Source organism: Capricornis sumatraensis, chromosome 3 (genome assembly GCF_032405125.1).
Source record: "Capricornis sumatraensis isolate serow.1 chromosome 3, serow.2, whole genome shotgun sequence".
Taxonomy (NCBI): domain Eukaryota; kingdom Metazoa; phylum Chordata; class Mammalia; order Artiodactyla; family Bovidae; genus Capricornis; species Capricornis sumatraensis.
The window spans coordinates 169,511,921-169,526,907 of record NC_091071.1 but is presented as its reverse complement, the minus strand read 5'-3'; positions in this window follow the sequence as shown (position 1 = coordinate 169,526,907).

The window sequence follows — 14,987 nt, the reverse complement described above, 5'->3', positions numbered from 1 at the left end:
AGAATCCACCTGCCAAAGCAAAAGACACAAATTCAATTCCTGATCTGGGAATATCCCACATGCCTGGGGGCAATTAAGCCTATGTCCCAACTACTGAGACAGCAACAGTAAAAAACCCAGGAGCCGCAACAAAGATCCAGTGCAGCCAAAATTAAAAAAAAAAATTAATTAAATATTATAAATAGGCATTTGACTCAAGCAGCCATTCTCACCAGGGGCTACTTTCCCTTCCAAAGACATGTGTCAATGTCTGGACACATTTTTGGCTGTCACAGGTGGCAGGAAGCGGGGGACAGGGGTAGTGCTGGCATCTAGTGGGCAGAAGCCAGCAAGGCTGCCAATCAACCTACAAGGCACAGAGCAGTCCCTGCAACAAGAGTGTATTTGGCTCAACATGTTGACAGTGCTGAGGCTGAGAAACTCAGGCTTAAGTCATCTTCATTCCAAAGAGTTTATATGTTCAAGCTGGCCTTAAAAAGCTTTTGAGGGAACTCCCTGTGGACCAGTGGACCCTGTGGACTCCTCCATCTCACTGCTATGGCCCGGGTTCAGTTTCTGGTCAGGAACCTAAAATGCCACAAACCGTGAAGCCAAAAAATAAAAAAAATATCTTTGGGGAATCTTGTCATCAGGAAAATAATGGATTGCTTATTTGAAGAGTGGCCTTATGTTTGGGTTTATAAGAGATTTTAAAGTTTCCTTCATCAAACAAATATTTTCAATTAGTAAATTTACCTTAAACTTTAAATGATGATAGTTGATTGCTAGATTGATCAATCAATCCAAAATCTGAACACCTTTCACCATCTGCACTTTCGCGGCTCAGGTCCAAGCCACCGTCATGTCCCACCTGGCTGTGGCCCCTCACTGTTCTCCCTGCTCCCACTGTCGCACCTCTTGTAGTCTGTTCTCAACACAGTAGTGCGGTTGAGCCCATTAAACGTCATCATCAGTCAGATCACATCATTCCTCTGCTCAAAACCCACCAGTGACTTCCGCCTCACTTAGAGCAAAAGCTGAAGTCTTGGACTTCCCTGGTGGTCCAGTTAAGAATCCACCTGCCAACGCAGGGCACATGGGTTTGTCCCCTGGCCCAGGAAGATCCCGCACGCCTCAGGGCAATTAAGCTCATGTGCTGAATCTACTGAGCCTGTGTTATAGAGCCTGCATGCTCTAACGAGAGGAAGAACTGCAATGAGAAGCCTCTGCGCTGCAACTAGAGAAAGCCCATTCACAGCAACAAAGACCCGGTGCAGCCAAAAAATAAATAAATAAAATTATCTTTTTAAAAGCCAAAGTCCTTTAAAATGCCCCCAAGGACATACAAGACCTGCACTCATCTCCAACGTCTCACCACCCCCATCCCCAAGTCAGACCACCTTTGCTGATCTCCAGCAGTATAGCAGGCATGTGCCTATCTCAAGTTTTTTCACCTGCCATTCTCTCAGCCTAGAATTCTCCTCCCCAGACACCCAGAGTTAAGGTCTTTACTCAAATGCCACTTCCTCAATAAGGCTTCCCCAGTTACTTAAACAAATTGCAGCCATTCACTGACATGCCCTAGGCCCTCTTACCTTGCTATATTTTTCTCTACAGCACTTATCACATTTAACACATCATATATTTCCCTTGTTTACTTCGCTCATTATCTATGTCCCTAACTAAGCTGTAAGTTCCTTGAGAGCAGGGATTTGTTTGTTGATTACAGTACTGTATCCCATTACCAGCAACACTGCCTGGCACATTGCAGGTGCTCCTTGATTAAGTTTATTGAATGAATGAATAAGGTTAAAAAGACAATGTGACTTATCCAAAGCAACATAGCTGGTAGGTGGAACAGGTATTAGAGTCCAGATACATTAAACTCTATATACCCACCCTAAACCCTAGTTCAGTCCTGCACGGCTCCTTTTTAAAATAATTTTATTTATTTATTTATTCGTTGTTGACTGTGCCGAGCCTTCACTGCTGCTCGGGTGTTTCCCTAGCTGTGGCAAGTGGGGACTGCTCTCTAGTTGTGGTGCGTGGGGTTCTCACTGCAGAGGCTTCTCTGGAGAATAGCCTCTAGGCGTGCGGGCTTCAGTAGTTGCGGCACGTGGGATCTAGAGCACAGGCTCGGTAGCTGTGGCATACAGGCTTAGTTGCTCCACGGCATGTGGGATCTTCCTGGACCAGGGATCAAACCTGTGTCTCCCTCATTGGCAGGCAGATTCTTTACCACTGAGTCACCAGGGAATCCCTGCACAGCTGTTATAAAGGCTTTGGTGACTTCATTCTGCTCTCTCAAGGTATCCTTCACTCAGAATGATGTGGACACTGTCTTTCTGGGAACAATCCTTTTCTCACCCATCAGTGGAGAATGTGTGAGGAAGAGCATCAGAGAAAAGAGCATGGGTTCTAGAATCAAAGACACTTGAGTTCAAAACCTTGACTGCCACCAAGTCTCTGAATTTGGAAAAGCCAACTTACCTCTTTAAACTTGTTTCAGAATCTGCAAACTGAGAATATCATAAGTACTTCACTCTGTTGTGAAGAATAGGTGACCAAAAACAGTTATGAAGATTGAAAAAGAAGAGCAAATCATTTTCACATGCAATATGATTGATAGAAAAATTAAAGCTATTCCATGGGCAAATTATTAGAATCAATAAAAGACCTCAGTAAGATTTCTGGATATAAAATCAATAATAAAAATCATTTATGTTCCAGAGTTTCACTGGTGATCCAGTGGTTAGGACTCGGTGCTTTCGCTGCTGAGGCCAGGGTTCAGTCCCTGGTCAGAAAACTTAGATTCTGCAACCCATGAAGTGTGGCCAAAAAGAAAACAAAATCAATCATGTTCCTATAAACAAGCAATAAACAGAAAGTGTCACTTTTTAAGACCCAATTTATGATACCAAGAAAACTATCTTGGCCTAAGATGTGTTGAGTCTTATTGGAGGAAATTATAAAATTATTGAAAAATAGCTAAATGAGAACTAGATGCTGAAAAAATAAAAAAGGAAGTCAAAATATACCTAGAAACAAATGACAATGAAAACACAATTCAAAACCTATGGGATGCAATAAAAGCAGTACTAAGAGGAAATTTGATACAAGCCTACCTCAAGAAATAAGAGAAACATCAAATAAATGACATAACCTTACATCTAAAGCAACTAGAAAAAGAAGAACAAAAAACCCACAAAGTCAGTAGAAAAAAAGAAATCATAAAAATCAGAGCAAAAATAAATGAAAAAGAAATCAAGAAGAACTAGATGAATGGGTAAGTGCAAAATACTCATTCACGGAATCATCAATATCATAAAGATGTAAGTTCTTCCCAACTAAATCAATAAGTTCAGTGCCAGTTCAATCAAAATCCAAATAGATATTAATTAACTATATGCTAGGAGTACTTTCACAATCTATATATATCAAATCACTATGATGTACATCTTAAATATCTTACAATTACATTTGTCAATCATACCTCAATAAAGCTGGGGTAAAAATAACATGTAAAGCACTCCAAAAAAAAAAAAAATCCCAATAGAGTTGTGCAAGGAACTTTACAAGCTGATCCTAAAATTCCTAAAATTCCAGATGAAAAAGCAAAGAGCCAAGACTAGCCAAAAAAATGTTGATGCACACAAGAACATAGACACATGGTAGAATTTCTGCTATCTAATGTTGTTGTTTTTCAGTTGCTAAGTCGTGTCTGACTCTTTGCAGCCCCATGGACTGCAGCATGCCAGGCTTCTCTGTCCATCACTCTCTCTCTGAGTTTACTCAAACTGATGTCCATTGAGTCAGTGATGCCATCCAACCATCTCATCCTTTTGTTGCCATCTTCTCCTCTTGCCCTCAATTTTTCTCAGCATCATGGTCTTTTCCAGTGAGTCAGTTCTTCACATCAAGTGGCTGAAGTATCGGAGCTTCAGCTTCAGCATCAGTCCTTCCAATTAATATTCAGGACTGATTTCCTTTAGGATGGACTGGTTTGATCTTCTTGCAGTCCAAGGGACTCTCAAGAGTCTTCTCTACCACCAGAGTTCGAAAGCATAAATTCTTCAGCGCTCAGCCTTTTTTATGGTCCAACTCTCACATCCATACATGACTACTGAAAAACCATAGCTTTGACTATATGGACCTTTGTCGGCATAGTGATGTCTTTGCCTTTTAAAATACTGTCTAGGATGACCCAGAAGGATGGGATGGGGAGGGAGGTGGGAGGGGGGTTCAGGATGGGGAACACATGTACACCCGTGGCGGATTCATGTCAAGTATGGCAAAAATCACTACAATATTGTAAAGTAATTAGCCTCCAATTTACATAAAGTGAACAAACTAAATTCCTTTGCTAAAAAAATAAATAAATAAAACACTGTCTAGGTTTGACATAGCTATTCTTCCAAGGAGCAAGCATCTTTTAACAAGCCTTAGTATAAAGTTATAGTAGTAAGACAGGGTGGTATTAACAAACGGACAAGCAGATAGACAAAAGGAATAGAATAGAGATACTGGAAAGGGAGGTCACAGAAAGAGATCAGAAACATGGAAATTTGATATATATGACAGAGTTGCTATTACAGACCAGTAAGAGTAGATACTTGTGCAAATCATTGCTATCCATTCGGGGGAAAATACAACAAAATTAGATTCTTACCTCACACCATATCCAGAATTAGACTTCTATTGACATAAAGAACAAACTATGATGATAAAAAAACTTTGTATAGAGGAAAATATCTTTATGAGATAAGGGTCAGGGAAATTTTACAGATTCGATCATTAGTCAAGGAGTCAAGATCCCACATGCCTCACAGCCAAAAAGCCAGAGCATAAAACAGAAACAATATTGTAATAAATTCAATAAAGACTTTAAAAATTACCCACATTAAAAAAATCTTTAAAAAAAGAAAAACTTAAGACATAGAAATTATTAATATTATAACAAAGAAAAAATGGATAAACGTGATCATCTAAAGTTAAAAATTCCATACTTCAAAGGATACTATAAAAGTAGTAAAGCGATAAGCCACAGACTGGGAGAAGATATTTCTATCATATGGATCAAAGAATTTTCAGGCATAACATGATATTAATTCCTAAAAATGAGTAACTTAAAGAAAAGCCCAACAGAAAAAATGGGTAAAGAAACAAGTAGGCAGTTTACAAAAGAAAAAGCCTGAAGGCTAAGAAACATAAAAATATGGTCAAAGGACATGGTCAAAAATATGGTTTCAGAAAAATCAGGAGCTCAAGTTTAAACAAACCTACCATGTTGGAAAAAATGAAAGTCTGCCAATTCCAAGTACTGAGGAGGATGTAGAACAGTGGAAACCCTCATTACACCGATAGAAAGAAATGACGAATGGCGCCACCGTTTTGGAAATTAATTTCATACTAAAGTTTAATGTGCACATTCTTCTTAGGTTCACACTGGAGATATTAATATTTGTATGCTTCTCAATGTAATCCTGTACATCAGTGTAATCCTGTACCTATGTTAAAATGAACAGAGCTACATGTAATAACCTGGATACTAAACTAAAAAAGCAAGCTGCAGAAGGATGCGTATAACATGATACTGTTTCCTAAGACTTTAAACATTATTATTATTGGTGGACACAGCACAGATGCATCAGTAGCATCAGTGGATAAAGACAGATTCAGGTTATGATTACGTCTGGGGAGAGAGGGAGGGAGCAGGGTTAGTAAGGATACACAGAAGGCTTCTATTATATCTGCAATATTCTAGTTAACTCAGCAGTAGGTGCACAGGATTTTGGAATATGTATTTATAAATATACCCAAGCCTGGGATTTGCGGAGATAATTTGGAGAATGAGAAGTCAAGAAAGTGATACAGGGGCTTCCCTGGTGGGTCAGTGGTTAAGAATCCACTTGCCAATGCAGGGGACGTAAGTTCGATCCCTGGTCCTGGAAGACCTCATATGTCAAGGAGCAACTAAGCCCGTAGGCCATAACTACTGAGCCTGCGCTCCAGAGCCCAACATCTTCAGCAACAGAAGCCGCCAAAATGAGATGGTCCCAGTTCCCACCACTAAAGAGGGCCCACTCAGCAACGAAGACCCAGCGCAGCCAAAATAATTAATTAAAAGAAAAAAAGAAGGTGCCACATCGTATATCAAGATTTACAATAAAGTTACAGTAATTAAAATAGGATGGGGAATTCCCTGGTGATCCAGTGGTTAGGAACCGAGAGTTCACTGCCATGAGCCTGGATTTAATACTCCCTCATAGCTCAGTTGGTAAAGAATCTGCCTGCAAGGCTGGAGACTCCAGTTTGATTCCTGTATCGGGAAGATCCCCTGGAGAAAGGATAGGCTACCTACTCCAGTATTCTGCCCTGAAGAATTCCATGGACTGTATAGTCCATGGGGTCTCAAAGAGTCAGTCACGACTGAGCAACTTTCAGTTTCAAGGAACTAAGATCTGTCAAGTTAGCCCCGCAAGTGGTACTGCCAAGAAAAAAAAAACCGACAAGGTTAGACAAATAGTGCAAACGGGCAGAATAAAGAATCACTGGATGGGGAGATGACTACAAAACCAGAGCCCTCAGAGCCCGTAAGTCACTGGGGCAGCAGGCTCATTCGCCCTCCCGGGGAGGGCAACCCTGATGCTCGGCAGTCCCGAAGCCTCCATGACTCCTCATCATAGCCTCAGTTTCTCTCTCTGACTCTCTCACTTACTCACCCTCCCTCAAACTTTGCGAGGTTGAATCCCATCTCTGCCTTTTAACATGGTCCCCTGAGCCTCTTCATCTATGAAGCGGGAATGACACCTCCAACCTCATTGTGGAATTAGGTCTGGAAAGGACCGCGCCTGGCCGCACTCTCCTCACTCCTCTTCCTCGTCTCCTCTCTCTCTCTCTCCCTCCTTTGGTCAGGGCTGAGTCCCAAGGGCTCCCCGTCTCCAGCCTGGGCACAACTTGGACAGCAGTGAGAACTGCTCCCCTTCCCCTCGCTGGTAAGAGGAGTCACCTCATCCTGCACTGGATCCTGAAAGGAAGCCTCAGGGGTGGGGCAGGGCCCCCAGGGGTGAGATAAGGGGAGAAGATTCGGGCCCAGGGGACTCAAGGGAGCAGGTCCACCTGACAATTTAGGGCAAGAGAGGACTTAGAATGGAAGGAGCCCTCCGTTTTCCAGCCCCCACTGCTCACCCTGCTAGACTGCCCCGTTAAAAGAGAGGCTGGGAATTTCCTGGCAATCCCGTGGTTAGGCACTTTCACTGCTGAGGACCCAGGTTCAATCCCTGTTTGGGGAAGAGAATGAAATCAGGTGTTCTGAGAACAAGGATAAGAGGGAATCATTTCACTATGCGTTCTTTCTTTCATATCTACTGAACTTTTAACTGGCTCCTTTGTGACTTCTTTATAACAACTTTTTAAAAATTTTAATAAATAAAAAAGAGATAGAGTCTGGCTTCACAACCCCCATGAACTGTAGCCCACCAGACTCCTCTGTTCATGGAATTCTCCAGGCAAGAATACTGGAGTGGGTAGCCATTCTCTTCTCCAAAAGTGAAATTGATAGTCACTCAGACTTACCTAGATCTAAATTCCATTGCTGCCTGCTAGCTGTGGCATATCAGGCAAGTTTCTTAACCTCTCTGAACATCTATGGAAAAATAGCTATAAAATGAGGGTTATAATACAGTATCTATCTACTTCATAAAGGTGGTGGTAGTTGAGTTGCTAAGTCGTGTCCGACTCTTGTGACCCCACGGACTATAACCTGCCAGGCTCCTCTCTCCATGGGATTTTCCAGGCAAGAATACTGGAGATGGTTGCCATTTCCTTCTCCAGGGGATCTGCCCGACCCAGGAATCGAACCCAGGTCTCCTGTATTGCAAAGCTGCTATTCTTTACCAACAGAGCTATGAGCGAAACATTGTATTACTTCATAAAGGTATCACATAATTAAATAAGATAGTACTCAGGAAAGCCGTGAGCTTGGTATCTGACCCCCGGTAGGCAGGTGATAAATGTTAGCTAGATTTTTAATATCAGCTTGTGCAGAGTCCCAGGATCGTCAGGAAGCAGCACTCAGCCAGCCAGGAAAGGCGTCCCCCCCAGCCCATCATGCTCCATGACGTGGCCAGGACCCCCAGCTCTGCTCCTGGCTGCCCTCTCTCTGCCCCTGTGCACAAGCAGGGCCCAAGGTGGGAGGTGAGAAGTGGGGATAGCATTGCTGACTGGGCCCCAGCCCCTGCCTTAGCTGAGCAGTACCACCAAGGACCTCGGGGCCCTGTTTGGGGATGTGAGGCGCTTCTAGGATATGTGTGTGTGTGATTGCATTGATCTCTGTATATGTGCGCATGTGTCTATGTGGAGTAGGTTAGTCTGCTGTGAGTGAGGAGTGGAGGGTTTTCCTGTCTGGGCGTCTTATGTCCTGCAAGGGTTCATGTGTTGTGTGAAAGTGAAAGTGTTAGTCGCTCAGTTGTCTCTGACTCTTTGTGACCCCGTGGACTGCAGCCCGCCAGGCTCCTCTGTCCATGTGGATTCTCCAGGCAAGAATAATGGAGTGGGTTGCCATGCCCTCCTCCAGGGGATCTTCCTGACCCCAGGTCTTCTGCATTGCAGGCGGATTCTTTCCCATCTGAGCCACCTGGGAAGCCCTCATGTGTTATATGAGTCAGTGCTACTGTACACGTGTGTCTGTAAGGATGTATTTCGTTCTGGGGGTAATGATATACATCCCATGAGGGACTGTTGTGTCAACTGTGACAGCGTATTGTGTGTCGTGAGGAGTCACAGGCTGAGTCAGCAGATGCTAAGGGTCTGTCGTATGATGTGTGTTTGTGAAGGGCTGTGGATGGTGTCTGTATGGGGATGACACTGTGTTTTCTATCAAGTGTGTGAGGAAATGCCATGTCTGTTGGTGACTGTGTGTGATAAATATCTATGAGGAGTGAAAAAGGATGTATGCTCTGTGAGTGATAAGGGTGTTGAGAGTCCATGAGGGGGTGCTGAGGGGAGGGAAATCCGATGTGCGCCTGACCAGCCTCAAGGATCCCGAGGAGCAGCCAGACAAAGCAGCCAAATCTGACCCTCTCACCCAGGCCACCAGCCTCTTACCTGAGAAACTGCAGGAACAGTGGTCCAGGAGGTGGCAAAGAGGCTGAGGGGGAGGCGGGGGCCGCCGTCCTGCCGGCTTCTCAGGGGACTCAGGAAATGGGGCTGGGAACTGGGAGGAGGCAGAAGGCAGGCCCAGACCCAGGTGCATGACTCACTTTACGCTCCAATCCCCAGTGAGCAGTGGTAGATAATGGATTAGGGAATGCCTGGCTGCGGGCTCTACTGGGTGGACACAAGGCCAGGAAGCCAGGTCCTTGGGTGGGGCCCCAACTCCAAGGTCACCAGAAATACCCACATCCGCAGGGAGTCTTTCTCTCTCTCTGCACATCAGCTCAGCCAACAACACTGGACTGGTCCATCCGGTGCAGAACCGCTCTGGGAGGAAGGGCTAGGCCTGGGCTGGCAGAGGAGGAAGGAACTGGGCCCCTTGTCTCAGGGGAAGATGGGCTCTGACAAAGGTCCCAGCCCTGTCTCAGGAGCCCAGGCTCCAGTGGGTGCAGTCTCGACTCCAGTGACCTCCAGGATGCTAGAAAAGGCCCAAAGCTGCTCTCTGAAGATACCCCCGTGTGAGGGGATGCACAGCCAGTCTTGCTCACAGGAAGCCACAGTCTAATGGGTGTGACAACCTGCCCTCAAGTGCTCCCAACCAAGGAGGAGACAGCCTGCCCTCAGGGATGCCCAGTTTGTTAGGGAAGAGGAAATTCTTCTTCCTGAAGCCAGCTCCTTGTAAGAGAAGACACATGTCTGCCCTCGTGAGCCCCCAGTTTGAGGGAAAAGAGAGATCCTTGCTGACTATGGCAAAGCACCACAGTTCTGCGAAAGCCTAGGACTCTGCCTGGGCTCCGGCTTTGCACGTTCTGTGCTGAGACTTACTCTTTATCTCCACCTTCACGCCCCGCCCCAACCTGACCTTCCGAAATATCTGACGGGGCTTAGCAGGAAGCGAAGCTGTCAGGCCACAGAGAAAAGCAAAACTGGGTGGTGGCATTCTCAAATACTAACTCTATGAATCTATGAAACTAAGGTTTGACCGCTGCCTCTGGTCTTCAGCTGGAGCCTGCTCAGAACCTCAATTTCCTGGGTCAGTAACAGTCACACATACTCCCTCCATTATCCTGACACAACACCTGGCACGTAATAGGAACTCAGTAAGTGAACCTGTCCCCTGAAAAATCTGTATGCGGGTCAAGAAGCAGCACTTAGAACCGGACATGGAACAGCGACTGGTTCAAAACTAGGAGAGGATTACATCAAGGCTGTATATTGTCACTGTGCTTATTTAACTTCTATGCAGAGTACATCATGGGATATACCAGGCTGGATGAATCACAGGCTGGAATCAAGATTGCCAAGACAAATATCAACAACCTTAGATATGTGGACGATACCCCTCCTCTTGCAGAAAGTGAAGAGGAACTAAAGAACCTCTTGCTGAGAGTGAAAGAGGAGAGTGAAAAAGCTAGCTTAAAAGTCAACATTAAAAAAAAACCCAAAGATCATGGCATCCTATCCCATCACTTCATGGCAAATAGAAGGGGAAAAAGTGGGAGCAGTGACAGATTTTCTTTTCTTGGGCTCCCAAATCACTGCAGATCCTGTCTGCAGCCATGAAATTACAAGACACTTGCTCCTTGGAAGAAAAGCTATGACTAACCTAGACAGCGTTTTTAAAAAGCAAAGACATCACTTTGCCAACTCCGTATATTCAAAGCTATGGTTTTTCCAGTAGTCATGTACAGATGTGAGAGTTGGATCATAAAGAAGGCTGAACACCAAAGAATTGATGCTTTCAAACTGTGGTGCTGGAGAAGACTCTTGAGAGTCCCTTGGACAGGAAGGAGATCAAACCACTCAATCCTAAAGGAAATCAACTTTGAATATTCATTAGAAGGACTGATGCTGAAGCTCCGATATTTTGGCCACCTGATGCGAAGAGCCAATTCATTGGAAAAGACCCTGATTGAGGCTGGGAAAGATTGAAGGCAAAAGGAGAAGGAGGTGGCAGAGGATGAGATGATTAGATAACATCACTGACTCAGTGGACATGAATTTGAGCAAACTTCAGGAAATAGTAGAGGACAGAGGAGCCTGGAATGCTGCGGTCCATGGGTTTGCAAAGAGTCGGACACAGCTTAGTGACTGAACAACAAGAAGTGACAACCGCTTTATTTACCCAAGTTCCTGCCTGGTGCTGCTAATTGGAAGTCAAATCCATTCTCCATATCAGACTCAATTGGAGAAATTGTTAAAAATGAAAAGCAGTTTTTAACTGTTGAAAAAAAAGAAAAGCAGTTTCTCATATTCCACTTCAAGAGTGTTTCTGAATTAGCAGTGCTGGTTACAGGACCAAGGAAATGCAATTTTTTTTTATTAGAGTGAGGAGGGACGAGGACTACTTTATTATTATTATTTTATCTTGGCTATGCTGGGCCTTCGTGGTGGCCTGCGGACTTCTCTCTAATTTCAGAGCACGGGTTAGAGCTTAGGCTCAGTGGCTGTCAAGCAGGGGCTTAGTTGCTCCGGGGCATGCGGGATCTTAGTTTATGGGCCCGGGATCGAAACCATGTACCCTTCGTTGGGAGGCAGATTCTTAACCACTGGACCATTAGGGAAATCAGAGAAATGAATTTTTAACAAGCACCCAGGTGATTCCAAGGTAGGAAGGTCGTTGCAGAACAGGCTTGGAGGGAGGCTGGAAGAAGCCAGGGACTAGGCAAGGAGAGGCCGATTACCTAAAGGCTTTTGCTAGCTAGGTTCACTTGCTTAAGCCAGAGGTGTAAGGCGAAGATTTTGACATCTCTGGCGGAAATCCAAGCTCTCTCCACCCCACTACCTCCCAGGGGACTCTCTGCCCCTGCCTGAGTTTCCAGTGCTGGCTGGATTAACCCGGAAGTTTGTTAAAGATCCAGTAGTCTGTCTCCTCCACCCTGAATCCTGAATCCGAATCTTCAGGGAAACCAGAGAATGCTTTTTAACAATTTTCCCAGGCGACCTCCACCCTCTGCTTTTCCACCCAACTCCTGGAGCAGGAACCACCCTCCCGGAGGAGGGTTTGGGGAGAATACCCTGCACCCCGCTGTGCCAGGCAGTGGATTCTCTGATCTCCTTCGCCCTTAGGGCAGCAGATTTAAGAGATGAGGAAGCTGACGCTCAGAGAAGCTTCAAGGCTCCAGTCTGCCTGACGCCAAACACAGGCCTGTTGCCTGCAAGGTCTGTCTCCATTTGTAAGGTCTGTTCTCCAATAAACAGAATCTCAATAAACAGAATCTCATTTGAGTTCATGGAACAGGGACACAGAAGGTATTTTTAGCCTCATTTTACAGAAGAGGAAGCTAAAACCCAGAGAAGGTAAAATGACTGGCCAGGATTACAAAGCCAGTGAGGGACAAAGCAAGGTGACCCTGAGCCCCTTCTGAGCTCTTTCCTCCACACTCAGGGCCAGATGTTCCCACTGTCCCCAAACCCATTGGTGAGAAGTGCCGGTGACCTCCTGCAAGGAGAGAGATGAGGTGGATGTGCTAGGATGAAAGCGGGGCTGAGGAGTCACTGAGGTTCCACCCAGGGCAGGTCCAGACCCATCCACACACACACACACACACACACACACACACACACACACTCTCTCTCTCTCACACACACACTCACATACACTCGCACACACTCACACTCTCACATACACACACTCTCACATACACACACACTCTCACACACACACTCACATACACTCGCACACACACTCACTCTCATACACACATACACTCGCACACACACTCACTCTCACATACACACTCACATACACTCACACACACACTCTCACATACAGACTCACATACACACACACACTCACACACACTCTCATACACTCACACACACTCTCACATACACACACTCATACACTCACACACACTCTCATATACACTCACACACACATACAGACACACACACACACACACTCACACACACACATTCACACTCACACACACACACTCATATACACTCGCACACACACTCACATACACACATACTCACACACATTCACACTTGCTCACACACTCATACACATACATACTCTCACATACACGCACACACATTCACACTCGCTTACACACACACTCTCACACACACACTATACACTCATACACACACTCACATACAGATACACACACATTCACACTTGCTCACACACTCACACACACACTCTCACATACACACACTCACACATTCACACTTGCTCACACTCACACACACACACTCACATAGACTCACTCACACACACTCGCACACACACACATACACACAGACTCACATACACACACACACATTCACTCGCTCACACACTCACACTCATATACACACACACACTCACATACACTCACATACACACATTCACACTTGCTCACACTCACTCTCATACACATACCATACTCTCACATACACACGCACACACACATTCACTCGCTCACACTCACATACACACATACTCATACACACATTCACACTCACACACACACTTTCATATACACTCACACTCTCACATAGATACATACACACACATTCACTCACTCACACTCACACACACACACACATTCACACTTGCTCACACTCACACTCTCACATACACACACACACTCTCTCTCACACACACACACTCTCTCTCCAACCTGGAGTCTGTGAGAGGGGCCAGAAGGTGGTGCCCATCTGTGGCAGCCCCAGACAGCCTCGAAGAGTCCACAGCCGTGGGATTGGGGTGGGGGGTTTTGAGTGTCCAGACTGATGCTTTCAGTGGTTACTCCTCATTTTTTATGTATTTTTCGGTTCCGCCGGGTCTTCATTGCTGTGCACGGACCCTCTTTAGTTGTGGCAACCAGGGGCTACTCCTTGTTGATACACAGGCTTCTCATCACCGCGGCTTCTCTTGCTGCGGGACACGGGCTCTGGAGCATGCGGGCTTCAGTAACTGCATCTTGCAGGCTCCAGAGTGCGGACTCAGTAGTTGGGACACACAGGCTTAGTTACCCACAAGAAGTGGGATCTTCCCGGATCAGGGATGGAAACTGCGTCCTCTGCACTGGCAGCAGGATTCCTTTACCACTGGACCACCAGGGAAGTCCTACACCTCGTTTTATTTTTTATTTATTTATTTTAACCAGCTATCCATCTTACTGATATATATATATATATATATATATATATATTTTTTTTTTTTTTACAATATTGTATTGGTTTTGCCATACATTGACATGAATCCGCCATGGGTGTACATGTGTTCCCTATCCTGAACCCCCCTCCCTCCTCCCTCCCAGTGCACCAGCCCTGAGCACCCTATCATGCAACGAACCTGGACTGGCAATTCGTTTCACATGTGATAATTTTACATGTTTCAATGCCATTCTCCCATATCATCCCACCATTGCCCTCTCCCACAGAGTCCAAAAGACTGTTCTATACATCTGTGTCTCTTTTGTTGTCTCGCATATAGGGTCATCGTTACCATCTTTCTAAATTCCATATATATGCATTAGTATACGGTATTGGTGTTTTCCTTTCTGGCTCACTTCGCTCTGTATAATAGGCTCCAGTTTCATCCACCTCATTAGAACTGATTCAAATGTATTCTTTTTAATGGCTGAGTAATATTCCATTGCTACACCTCTTTTTAAAGGGACGGTTCTCACTTGACATGTGATGAAGCTGAGGCCTAAATGCCCGGGTACAACCCCTAACTGGCTCAGTGTAGGGTGGCCCACAGGCAGCAAGCAGTGAGCTGCAGGTGGGGAGATGGGCGGTGCTGGGAACACCTCTGTTATTCACAGCAAACTGCAGGAAGAAGCGTTAAGTGGTTCATCTAGCCTCTCATTCTTTCTGGACCCTGGCGTGCCTCCATCCAGCCTTTCCTGCCTGAG